Consider the following 14,028-nt stretch of genomic DNA (forward strand, 5'->3'; position numbering starts at 1 on the left):
CACTATCTTTCTAATTCTGGCTTATTTCACTTAATATAATCATTCCAGTCCCATCCATTCTCTTGTAAATGTTATGATTTCATTTTTCCTTTCAATTTTTTTTAAAAAAAATTTACTCTTCACATAAATGTTTCACCTGCATGTATATAACTGCACTCATGCATACAACGCCTGCAGATGCCAGAAGAGGATATCAGATCCCCTGGGACTGGAGTTTCAGATGATTGTGGGTGCTGGGAACCAAACCCGGGTCCTCTGGAAGAGCAGCCAGTGCTCTTAACCACAAAGCTACCTCTCTAGCCCCTCATTTTCCCTTAGAGCTGAAAAAAAATCCATTATATTTGCTTAACACATTTTATCTATTTATCTGTTGATACACATCTAGGTTGATTTCATTTCTTGACTATTGTGAGTAGTACAGCAATAAACACAGATGTGCAAGTTACTCTGTGGTTTGTTGAATTGGAATTCTATATATATACTCACGAATGATATAGCTGGGTCATATGTTAGCTCAATTTTAAACTTTTAAAATTTATTTATTTTTATTTTATGTGTATGAGTGTTATGCCTGCGTGTATGCAGGTGCACCTGTATAGTGCAGTGCCTGCAGAGGACAGAAGGTGGTGTCCAGTGCCCTGGAACTGGAGTTATGGATGGTGGCTAGCCACTATGTGGGTGCTGGAATTTGAACCCAGGTCTTCTGCAAGAACAGCCAGTGGTCTTAACTGCTAAGCCATCTCTCTAGCCCTTCAATTTTAAATATTTTGAGGATCCTCCATGCTGACTTCCATGGCAGCTGCACCAGTTTACATTCCCACCAGCAGTGTATAAAGATGCCTCTTTCCCTACATCCTCACCAGTATCAGTTTTTGTTATAGCCATTCTTGACTGAAGTGAGATGGTATCTCAATGCAGTTTTTTTCTTTAAGATATTTTGTGGTATTCCTTTTTAATTAAAAAAATTTAAAGTTGAGGGGTACGTTGGATCCCTTGGAGTTGGAGTTACATGTGGTTGTGAGCAGCCTGACATGGATGCTGGGAACAAATTCAGGTTCTCTGCAAGAGTAACACAAGTGCTCTTAACTGCTGACTGCTGGGCCATCTCTTTAGCCCCTCAATGCATGTTTTTTTGGTTTTTTGTTTTTTCTGTTTTTCCTTTGGGAATAAGAGATAGTTTATTACAGAGCCAAATATGAGTGACCATGACCATGACCATTCAGGTTACCCCAAATTCTATGTTCCAACAAGCTAACAGTTTCATGAAGTTTTTATAACAACAGAAAAAGAAAGCTGTAAATCAAGATACTTTTAAAATACATGGAAACATAAAAAGGTGGAAACATAAAAAGGCAAAAAGAGAAATCATAAAAAGGCAAAAAGGAAATCTCAGCTATCAGCCTCAGATGCTATCTGATGACATATAGCCTTTTGGTTGGTGGAAGCTGGTGGCCTGCTAAGTTAATACATTCCAAAAGGTTTTTATCTGTTAGTCACAGAATGTTAAGTCAGAAACAGAGGTGGGTAAGGAGGGGCTATTTAGAGAGCTAAAGGGTCTCCCTGTAGCCCCAGCTGGCCTGGAACTCACTATGTAGACCTGGCTGGCCTCGAACTCACAGAGATCCGCCTGCCTCTGCCTCCCAAGTGCTGGGATTAAAGGCATGCGCCACGACACCTGGCAAGAAATTAAGTAATTTATTAAATTTCCTCCTTGCCTGGTGAGGGACAGGGGGAGGAGACAGGGTCTCATGTAGTCCAGGCTAGCCTCAAATTCTCTGTGTTGCTGAAGATGATCTTGAACTCCTGACCCTCCTACTTCCACCTCCCACGCCCAGTGTTCCATCTCAGTTTCTTTTTTCTTTCTTTCTTTCTTTCTTTCTTTCTTTCTTTCTTTCCTTTCTTTCTCTTTCTTTCTTTCTTTCCTTCTTTCTTTCTTTCTTTCTTTCTTTCTTTCTTTCTTTCTTCTTTTGGTGTTGTTTTTCTTTCTTGCTGTTTTTGAGACAGGGTCTCACTATGTAGCCCCAGCTGGCCTGGAACTTGCTAAGTAAACCAGGCTGGCCTCAAACTGGCAGAGATTTATCTGCCTCTGTCTCCTGAGTGCTGGGATTAAAGGCACATGGCACCACACCAGGCACCCCTCAATGCAGTTTTACTTTTCATTTCTCTGATGGGTAAGGATATTGAATATTTTTCAAGTACTTATTGACCATTTGTATTTCTTCTTTTGAGAACAGTCTATTTAGATCCTTTATCCATTTATTGATTGGATGATTTTTTGGGCAATTCATTTTTGTAACTCTTTACATATTCTAGATATTAATCCCATGTCTAATGTACAGTGGGCAGAAACTTTTATTATTCTGTATGTTGTCTCTTTACTTTGATCATTATTTTCTTTGCTGTGCAGACATTTTTTCATTTCATGTGATCCCATTTGTCAGTTTGGGGGACTGTTTCCTGCGCCACTAGAGTCTTGTCAGAAAGCCCTTGCCTTTGCCTGTATCTTGAAGTGTTTTACCTATGTAAAACTGGCAGTTTAAAAGTTTCAGGTCTTTGCCATCATTTTTGAACCATTTCAAATTGACAGGTGAGAAACATGGATCTAGTTTCATTATTCTACATATGAATATCCGGTTTCCCATAACCATTCATTGACAAGATTATCCTTTTCTCCAACATGTGTTTTTGACACCTTTGTAGAAAAGTGGGTGGCTGTGGGTGGCTGTAGCTGTGTGAGTTTATATCCGGGTCCTCTGTTCTGTTCCAATGAGCTGAATGTCTGCTGTAGTGCCAGTACCATACAATTTCTCTTCCTATGGCCCCATAGTGTAATTTCAGGTCAGCATTGCCTTCTTCTTAGGACTGTTTTGTCTGTTATGTCCATTTGTTATGTCCATTATGCTTCCGTACAAATTACAGAATTGTTTTTTCTTGTTCTGTGAAGAATCTCTGGAATTTGGTTGAGGATTTTGCTGAATCTGTGGATTATTTTCAGTAATGTAGCCATTTTTACAATATTAATTCTGTAAGAATTAATATTTCAGCTCTTTCCTATTTGCATTCCTATTATTTGTGAACCTGGGGGCTGTTCAATCTTCAGTGTCTTTTTAAAATTTTTTAATATTTTAAAACATATTTTATTTGGGGGCTGGAGAGATGGCCCAGTGGTTAAGAGCACTGACTGCTCTTGCAGAGGACCCGGGTTCAATTCCCAGCACCCACATGGCAGCTATGAACCCTCCTTAACTCCAGTTCCAGGGGAATCTAATGCCCTCTTCTGACTTCCACAGCATTGTACGACATGGGTGCACTCAACATACATGCAGGCCATACATGCATACACATAAAATAAAAATAATAAAAAATTTTTAAAATAATATTTTGTTTATTATTTTTATATTTTTATGTGTATGTGTGTATGGCCTGCATGTAGGTAAGTGCACCCATGTCATGCAATGCCTGCGGAGGACAGAAGAGGCTGTTGGATCCCCTGGAACTGGAGTTACAGACAGTTGTTAGCTGCCATGTGGGTTCTGGGATTCGAACTTGGGTCTTCTGCAAGAACAACCAGTGTTCTTAACTGCTGAGCCATCTCTCCAGCCCCAATCTTCAGTGCCTTCAGCTTTTCCTTGATACCTTTTATTTTCTTGGTGAGGTTTATTTTGAACTATTATAAATGAAATTTTTTTCCTAATTTCTTTCTCAGCAAGTTCATTATTGATATATAGAAAGGTTACTGATTTTGTGTGTTGATTTTTCATCATGGTATTTTGCTGAGAGTGTTTATTAAGTCTGGGAGTTGTCTGGTGGAGTCTTTAGAGCCTTTTATATATAGGATCATATTTTCTGCAAGTAGGGATACTTTGATTTCTTCCTTTCTGTCTTAGTTGCTTTCTTGTTTTTAATATACATTTTTAAATTTTTATGTGTATGGGTATATTGCTTGCATGTATGTAAGTGCAATCTTTTTCATGTAATACTGTGACAGGTGACAAATATGGATCTAGTTTCATTATTCTACATATGAATATCCAGTTTCCCATAACCACTCATTAAGTGCAATTAAGTGCAATCCTTCTCCTGTATCATGCAATGTTCACAGAGGTCAGAAGAGGGCAGGTGGCTGGGACTAGAACCCAGGTCCTCTGCAAGAATAGTCAGTACTCTTAACCACTGAATCATCTCCTATATCACTTAACAATCAAGAAAATGCCTCACAGACATGCCCACAGACCAGTCCAAAAGAGGAAGTTCCCCAGTTGGGAGTCCTTCCCAGGTGTATCAAGTTGACAGCCAAAGCATCCAGCACACTTTCCTATTTGGATTCCTATTCTTTTACTACCCTTACCTAATACATTGATCACTTTATTAAATAAAAGTGGAGAGACTGGACAACTCTGTCTCATTCCTGACAAGAGAAAATACTGTTTTTCTCCATGTAGTATAATGTTAGATACGCTTGTCAAATATAGCTTTTTATTGTTTTGAGCTATGTTCCTCCTATCCCTAGTCTCTTGAAGAGATGTTGAACTTTGTCAGTGGCCGTTTCTTTATCTATTGATAGAATCATGTGATTTTGGTCCTTAAGCATATTTATGTGATGGATTACATTTATTTGTTTGCATATGTTGAGCCATCCTAGTGTTCCTGAAATTAGCAACGTGATTACAGTGAATAATCATAATGTATTCCTGAATTTACACACATTGAGAATTTGTACATCTACGTTCATCATGGAAATTTGTCCATAGTTTTCATTTTGTGTGCCCTTATATGGTTTCGCTATTGGGCTAATCTGATTTTATGGGATGAATTTGGTAGTATTTGTTTTATTTCTATTTTGTGGAACAGCTTGAGGAGTATGACTGTTATCTCTTTGCTAAAGGTGTGGTAAAATTTAGCAGTTGAATTCATCCAGTCCTGATCTTCTTGGTGGGGAGATTTTTATTACTGTTGCAATGTCATTGCTTATTATGGATCTGTTTAACTTGTTCATATCTTCTTTGTTAGGTCATATGTATCTAGGGAATTATGTATTTTAAATTTTCTAGGTTTAAAAAATAATTCATAATGAGCTTCTGGATTTCATTGGGATCTGTTGCAACTTCCTCTTTTTCATATTTAATTTTATTAATTTGGGGCTTAGCCTTATTTCAAGTAGCTATTTAGGGGTTTGTTAATATTGCTTATCTTTTCAAAGAGTCAACTTTTTGTTCAATTGGTGGTGTGAATTACTGCTTTTAGTCTTCATTAATTTCTGCTCCGATTCTTATTATTTGTTCCTAATTTCTGCTTTTAGATTTGGCTTGTTTTAAAATATGTCCTTAGGTTATTAATTCTAGATCGCCCTAATTTTTATTTGGTATTTTTTGGTATTTTTGAAACAGGGTCTCCCTGTAGCCCCAGCTGGCCTGGAACCCACTATGTAGACCAGACTGGCCTTGAACTCACAGGACCCGCCTGTTTCTGCCTCCCAAGTGCTGGGACTACAGGTGTGTGCCAGTCTAGCATGTGATCTATTTTAGAGACGGTTCCATGTGTATTCTGCATCTGTTGAATGAAATATTATATAGGCACTGGCTAGGTACATTTTATCTGTAGTATAGTTTAACTCCAAAGTTTCTGTTGTTGTTTAAAATGATCTCATGTATCATAATCTAACCTCAAATTCACCTTGTAGGCAAAACTGACCTTGAGCTCCGGATCCTCCTGCCTCCATCTCCTGAGTGCTGGAATTACAGGTATGCTCTACCATGCCTGAATCTAATTCTGAAGTTTCTCTGCTGATTTTTAGTTTGGATGACTTACCTAACCATGAGAATGGAATATTGAAGTCACCCATTGCTACACCAAGACTTCTTTATGCCCATTAGTGTTTGTTTAATGAAATTAGGAGCACCAATATTTGGTGGCTATATATTTAAAATTGTTATGTCTTTCGATGAATTAATCCATTTGTTAATACTCATTGCCTTCTATATCCCTTCTAATTTTGGTTTGGAGTCTATGTGTGAGATATCAGAATAACTATGTCATTTTTTGATTGATCTGCATTCTTTAATTCCCAGTCTGAAGATGTCTTTGCAAGTGAAATGTGTTGCTTGGAGAAAATAGATAATTAGATCTTGCATTTTTAACATCCAGTGAACTAGTTTTGTTTAGTTATTGGTAAGTAGAGGTCACTTACATTTATGGTTATTATTGAGAGAGGTTTGCTAACTCCTGTAATTTTATTGGTTGTTTTCCTGATTGTTTGGATTCCTGCTAGCTCTTTTGTTTTTTCCTTTATTAGTATTAGGTGTTTGTTGGGTTTCTGTGTTGGACGTAATAGATTACTTCCTAGCTGCCCTTTGTTCATCTATGCCTTCATTAATTCTTTCCTGATTGAAGCTGTCTTTCTACACTTCTGTGTGTAATATTTAAGTATTTTTGCAGTGTTGGCTTGGTGGTTGTGAAGTGCATTAGTTTATGCTTATCTTGACATGTTCTTAATTCACCAATTTTAAAGACAGCCTTGCTGACAGGAGCTGGAGAGGTGGCTCAGCAGCTAAGAGCACTGGCTGTTCTTGCAGAGGACCTGGATTCAATTCCTAGCACCCATATAGTGGTCAACAATTGTCTGCAACTCTAGTTCCAAGGGATCCGACACCTTCTTCTGACCTCCGAGGGCTCTGCACGACACAGGTGCACTTACATACATACAGGCAATATACTCATACACATAAAAAAGAATAATTTAAAAAAAATATTTTTATTTGTTTTTATTTTATGTGTATGCGTGTATTGCCTGTGTGTAGGTAAGTTCACCCGTGTCATGCAATGCCCAAGGACAGAAGAGGCTGTCAGATCCTCTGGAACTGGAGCTACGGATAGTTGTTGGCTGCCAACAACTATCAAACCTGGGTCTTCTGCAAGAACAACCAGTGTTCTTAACCACTGAGCCATCTCTCCAGCCCCAAGAATAATTTTTTAAAAGCTAGCCTTGCTGAATATACCATTGTGGCCAGCTGTTATTTACTTTCAGGGCTTGACCTATATCACTCCACGCCTTCCTTGCTTTTAGGGTTGGTAATAAGAGATGTTATTATGATGTGTTTGCCTTTGCAGGTAAGTTGATATTCTCCTCATAAATATGTGATATAGTATCTTTGCTTCAATTTTTGATATCTTGACTATAATATGATGTGGAGAGATTTTTCTTCAGTGTTGCCTTTTTGGGGTACTAAATGTCTCTTGTGTTTGAATATCCATTTCCTTCTCTATACTTATGGAATTTTTTGCTGTAATTTCTCTACAGCTTTAGGTATTACCTTATCTCCTTCTTATACCCTTGAAAGTTTAGTTTTGGTCTCTTGAGTGCATCCCAGAGTTCTTGTTGTGGTCATGTTAATTTTTTCTTCATCGGTATTTAAATGCAGTATTTCCTTGGCATTGTTTCCATCTAGTATCTTTCTGCTGTTTGGTTGAATCTATTGGTTATGCCTTCCACTCATTTTTATATTTAGTTGATAGAGATGTTCAATTCCAACATTTCTATTTTTTTTCAAACTCTCAGTTTTCTTGCTGAATTTTTCTGTCATGTTGCTGACTTTTTCATTCATTTTTATTTGCTCATCTATTTTATAGATCTTTTTCCTCTTTCTTACTTTCTTCTCCAGGTCTGGATTAGATTCATCTGCTTGTTTGTACTGATTTGAAGTCACTGATTATTTTTGCTATTAAAATTTTGAAATCTCAGAGGCAGGTGATCTCTGCGAGTTCAAGGCCAGCCTGGTCTACATAGTGAGTTCCAGGAAAAGACAAAAAAAGACAAAAAAAAAAATTTTGAAATCTTCATCTGACATCTTCCCTATTTCATTTTCTTTGAATTCAGTAGTGGAGGAGTTATGGGCATTTGGAACAATCAGGTTTCTCTGCTTTTTCATGTTGTTTGCATTTCTATATTGTGATTTGTACCTCTGTTCTGTATCTCTTCTGATTTTATGTTTGGATCTTTTCATTGAGTAGCCTACTCCAGAGGAATTAATCCTCAATGTTATTCAGAGAGCAGAAAACAAACTGCTGTCACAGTTTGAACACATATATTCAAAATATGTTGGGAGTTGGGAAACCACCACAGAACTGAGATTTGTACAGGTGGAAGACTTGGCATTGTACTTTCAAGACATCCTAAGTGTTCATTCCTCTGTTGGAGAGATGCACTTAAGAGTTTTCCAGTTCTAAAGCAGTACGTGGCAGATAAGTGACTCCAAGATTTTTCCACCTCAATTCCCAGAAGACATGGGTTATTAAATGGAAATCACATTGCAAGGTGTGGGATACCTCCTTACAAGTTATTGGTCATACAGGCCACAAGAGGTTCCTAAAACAACACAGACTATTGTCATTGACCTTGAAGACATCATTCATTTTGGTTCTAAAACATAGAGAAATCTATCTCAAACTGACCAGGAAACATCCTCCCTGGGGGCTAGCTTTCATAATGCTGGAAGGTGCTAGGTAGGCTTCTAGGGGAGAAAAGTTATCAATGGTCTTACCCAGTGCTAGACCTTGCATACAATAATATTGACCTGCCAGACCAGATGTGCCCACTGGTACAACAGTGACATGACTATTATGGGGTAGCCAACTATTTTCTGCTTGGATTTGATGCCTGCTCCACAGGAAGAAATTTCATGCCCGATACTGTAAATCCAGTCAAACGCCCATGACTATGAGATCATAGACAATAGGGCAGAAGCTGATATTGTCATTTTGCTCAGTGGTCATGTGGTCAAATTACCTTCTAAATATTTGTGGGTTTTCCTGTAAACCCAGGCTTCTCTCAAAGTTGGTCAGGAAAACCTCTTTTGCAGCGGGCAACAGTCAGAATAAGAGACTGAGTACTCATCCTTAAATGAAACATCTTGTTTATTTATATTTTTGTTTTGTGTGTATGAGTGTTTTATCTGCATGTGTGTAGTGCATAATGTATATGCAACGCATGTGGAGGCCAGAAGAGGGTGTCAGATTCCCTGGAGCTGGAGTTATGGATGGTTGTTAGTGACCATGTGGGTGCTGATCCACTGCCAGAGCAGTTGGTGATCTTAACTGCTGAGCTATCCCTCCAGCCTGGAGTGTATGTTTCTTTTTTAAAAAAAATTTATTATTTTATTTTATTTTTTATGTGTATGAGTGTTCTTCCTGCATGTAGATAAGTGCACCAGTGTCATTCAATGTTCACGGAGGACAGAAGAGACTGTTGGATCCCCTGGAACTGGAGTTACAGACAGTTGTTAGCTGCTATGTGGGTGCTCAGATTCAAACCCGGGTCTTCTGCAAGAACAGTCAGTGTGCTTAACCACTGAGCCATCTCTCCACGCCCCCCCCTCCATTTTTAAAAGGATTTTTTGTTTGGTTGGTTTGTTTTTTTTTAATTTTTAAAATGTTTTATTACTTTTATTTTATGAGTGTTACGCCTGCGTGTAGGTAAGTGCACCCATGTCGTGCAATGCCCACAGAGGACAGAAGAGGCTGTCAGATCCCCTGGAACTGGAGTTACCTGCAAAGGCAAATACATCATAATAACATCTCTTATTACCAACCCTAAAAGCAAGGAAGGCATGGAGTGATATAGGTCAAGCCCTGAAAGTAAATAATAGCTGGCCACACTGGTATATTCAGCAAGGCTATCTTTTAAAAAATTATTCTTTTTTTATGTATATGAGTGTGTTGCCTCTGTGTATGTAAGTGCACCTGTGTTGTGCAGTGCCCTCGGAGGTCAGAAGAAGGTGTCAGATCCCTTGGAACTGGAGTTGCAGACAATTGTTCACCACCATATGGATACTAGGAATTGAATACGAGTCTTCTGCAAGAACAGTCAGTGTTCTTAACCGCTGAACCATCTCTCCAGCCCAAGTGTATGTTTCTTAATGTTTCTTTCTGATAATTAGTAAACTTGGTAATTTTTGGAATCCATCTAGGAAATTAACCTGAAGACTCTAAGACATTACTGCAGTTTAATTTTCTAGAAGTTGTTCTACCCAGAATACCAAGAAAGGAACTTTGGTTTTGGAGAGAAGGAACCTGGTTGATGAGAAGCAGCATCTCTGTTGGAAAAGCCCCTTTTCCAGAACAAAGCAGAGATCAGGTACTGCTTAGCAATCACAAAACCTTTATGTTATAAAAAAGTTGGGCGGGGTATCTCTGTTTCCATCTGACCTTTTCATCGTTGGTGGTAATAATGTTTTTGTTTTTGAGACAGGGTTTCTCTTTATAGCCCTGTCTAGCCTGGTACTCACTATGTAGCCCAGGAAGGACAGGCAGGACAGAGACACCCCAGTGACCTGGGGTGCCTCCCCTTGAAAATTTTTTGCTGCCCCTTCCCAATAGACCAAACACCTGGCACTTCCCTTCCTGTGGGTAATTGGTAGTCAGGCACAGCATGGTAGGAGACTGTTAGGACTGAGACCCAGGTCACACCCATCTGCAGCTGTGTGTCCCCCACATTCAGAGCTAATTCTGCATATAGGACAAGCTAATACATTTTGAGCTATCAAGGGCTATAGGAGACACACCTGGTACTATGGTACTCGGTAACTAAATGGGCCCTCTTTCTTACTCTCCCTCTTTTGGAAAGAAGGCAGTTGGGAAAGCAAGCATTCACTTACTGGGTTGGAGAACTCAGATTTTATTCAGTTCCAGAGGAGCTCACACTCTGAAGTCCTGGGCCACAAGTTACCAAAACCCACAGTTTTTAGATTTTCCCCCATGTAATTTCTTAACAGTTACACAATGGGTATAAACTGTGACTATGTGACTTCTAACACAAATGTTTACATACACTGAGACCATTGAGAAAAATTCCTTCAGTTAAGCCTGTTTATAGAAGCAGATACTGTGGGCAGGGGTTCAGACAGTTTTGATGATGGAATTTATTGCAGGTGCTCTAGCAACCAGGGCAATTGCAAACAAGTGTTCTACCAAATAGCTGTGGCACTTGTTTCTTAAGATAGGTTCATGGTCTTTTAGTCCTAACAACTATATATATATCTGGGCCTCAGTCTGTAAGCATGAATAGCATTTATTTCACAGCATTGTACCTATGTATGGTAAGAGCCTAAAACCTAGTAAACTTTCCATACTTTATATATATGTATGTATCTTCCTTGAGACAGGGTCTCCCTGTAGCCCCAGATGGCCTGGAATTTTTTAGGTAGACCAGGATGGGCCTGAACTCACAAAGATCCGCCTGCCTCTGCCTCCTAAGCGCTGGGATTAAAGGCATGTGCAACTGCTCCTGGCTTTAAAAAAATACACATTTTTTTTTATTTCTTATGTGTATGAGTGTGTTGCCTGCATTTAAGTGCACCCATATTGTGCAAGCCCAAGGAGGTCAGAAGAGGGCATCAGATCCTCTGGAACTGGAGTTACAGATGGTTGTTAGCCACTATGCGGGTGCTTGGAATCGAACCCGGGTCCTCTGCAAGAATAGCCAGTGCTCTTAACCACTGAGCTGTCTCTCCAGCTCTGCTTTATAACTCTTAGAAAACACCTACAGTATAATTCCTAGCAAACATCTATTACAAAAGTTATGACAAAGTAACAACTGTGCCCTAAAGTGTATAAGGTTTATAAAACAATATTAAATGCACACTAAGTAACATTAAATGCATATGTATTTTTCTTCTTCACACATTTTAAGGTAGATTTTTGAAGAAAGACATATAGTAACATTTTGGAATTTACAGATAATATTAAATGTATTTTATTACATCATCAACATAACTTCCTTAACTCTATCACATTTCCTTTTATCAATTTTTATAACATCTTCTGATCTTTTACAAAATGAAAATAATCTTTTCTCTTAGAAGGTATTTTCTATTTAAGTAGAAATAAGATTACTGTGACAGAAATGCTGAATTGAATTTACATAAAACAGGGACTAGTAAAGCAAGCTAGATGGACTCTGGCCTGGAGTTGTGGGAAAAGGACTGTGTGGAAGTGCTGACGATGGAGGAGAATGCCACCTTTCCTGTTCTCTCAATTGTTTTCTTCCTCTGCAGAGACCTCCAAGATTTACAAAATGTGTCCGAATATACTGTTAAGTAGAAAGTCAAGATACAAAACAATGTGCATAGTATAATTCATTGGTTCATATTCAACTCACCCCTTTGAGATCTGCTATCTGTAGACTCTTGGGATTTATCAATAAAATAGGTTAAAAAATTCAACTGTGATAGGGCTTACCTTCTGTTAAGGTATATAGTCAATATAACAAGTTTGGGCATTATGTTCAAATGTACCAATATGTTAGAAGCAGGTAAGTTCTATAAGTATACTCCAGGCACTGGTAATCTGGAGTGCTGTTGGTAGGACAAAGATAATACATGCAAAATTGTAAGGTCAGGTACAGAGGGGGGCAATAAATGGGTATTAAGAAGGCTAACGATGGTCCAAGACAATTTGGCTCTGGACCTACGATGGTCCAAGACAATTTGGCTCTGGACCTACAACATTACAAACTCCACAGTCATTGAAGTTTTAACCAATTAATCAGCCTCACAGAAGGTTTGGTTTGAAGGTATAGCTTCTTTTTGGTAACTTTCCTTCATTCACTAATTAAAATAAATAGTGAACAAATAAAAAGGCAGGTCTAAAGATAGAAGCCAGATCAGGGAAGGTCAGAAGCAGAGGCAGGCAGATCTCTATGTGTTCAAGGACAGTCTGCTGTACATAGTGAGTTCCAGTCCAGCCAGAGTTACATGGTGAGACCCTGTCTAAAAAAGGGGGCTTAGAATTCATGGATTTACTTCTTTTCCATTTTGTTTTCTTATAATTTATTTTGTAATACATGAAAAAGAAGGAGCTAATAGGCTTCTGAGGTCTCAGATTCTTCCCTTGATTTAGAGTGTGAATATTGGATCTTAAGGTTTCTTGTTTCTCCATTGATTCATGTGATGGAGAAGAGACAAGAAATGAAGAATTAATGGTTTTTATCATTCATCTTGCCAATAAAGGCAGTAGAAAATCACAAACAAAAGTGGATTTTTAAGAGTCCAATAAATTAAGAAATTGCTATTTTTGTGTCAGAAAATTAAACTATGTTTTTTTCCTGCCTTTATATAACAGTACCCATGTAAGTAATATCCAAAACAAAATCTTGGTAAGGAAGATTACTGAAGGGATGTGGTAAAGCAGACAAAAATAGTTCATGCTGTCGCTGGGCATAATGGCACATGCCTTTATGGCACGTGCAGTCTTGCTTGGGCCATGATTCTTTTGTCGTCCTTGCCTTGAAAACTCATCTTTCATCTCCATTATCCAGCTTCTGTATGAAGAAAAGCTGAACTGGAAAAGAGATGGTCAGCTATTCTAGGACTTGGATGTTCCCAGTTTCAGACTTGGTACACTGCATGTGTTATTAGGCCACCACCATTGCTGTGATAACAAGGAATAGGGTTATTATTTTGTAGCATATGGCTAATAATGGAGAATACTAGAGAAATTGGGTTAAAAAGGCACAATATCTGTAATTTTTACTTTTAAATTTTTTTTTGTTAAAATACAACTCTAAATACTGATAGACAACGTAATTAAAAGTAGAGACATTCTACATTATTACATCTTTACTTTTTATTATATAGTATGATATATACCAAAAAGTTAGTCTAATGTACCCACACTATGGAATAAATAATTATAAAGGGAGCACCTACATAATCACTATCAAGGTGGATTAGTTCACGGTTCTGTAAAGGAACAGAATTGAACAGACATTGCAAAAGGGTTTATCAGATTGGCTTATATAATGTGGACCGAGTAGTCCAACAATGGTTGGCTGCACACTGAAGAAGCTAGGAACTTGGCAGATGCTTAGTCCATAAGGCTGGGTGCCTCAGCAGTCTCAAGTTGGTGCTTAAGTCCTGGAGGGTTCCTGGAGAACCACTGGTCTTCATGTTGAAAGGCTACACATGCTAGAGTCTGATGGTAGCAAACGATGGCAGTAGCAGTAGAAGCAACAGCATAGATGTACTTGCCAGCAAG

The sequence above is a fragment of the Nannospalax galili genome, unplaced genomic scaffold (assembly GCF_000622305.1).
Source record: "Nannospalax galili isolate Female #2095 unplaced genomic scaffold, S.galili_v1.0 scaffold1395, whole genome shotgun sequence".
In the NCBI taxonomy this organism is placed as follows: Eukaryota; Metazoa; Chordata; class Mammalia; order Rodentia; family Spalacidae; genus Nannospalax; species Nannospalax galili.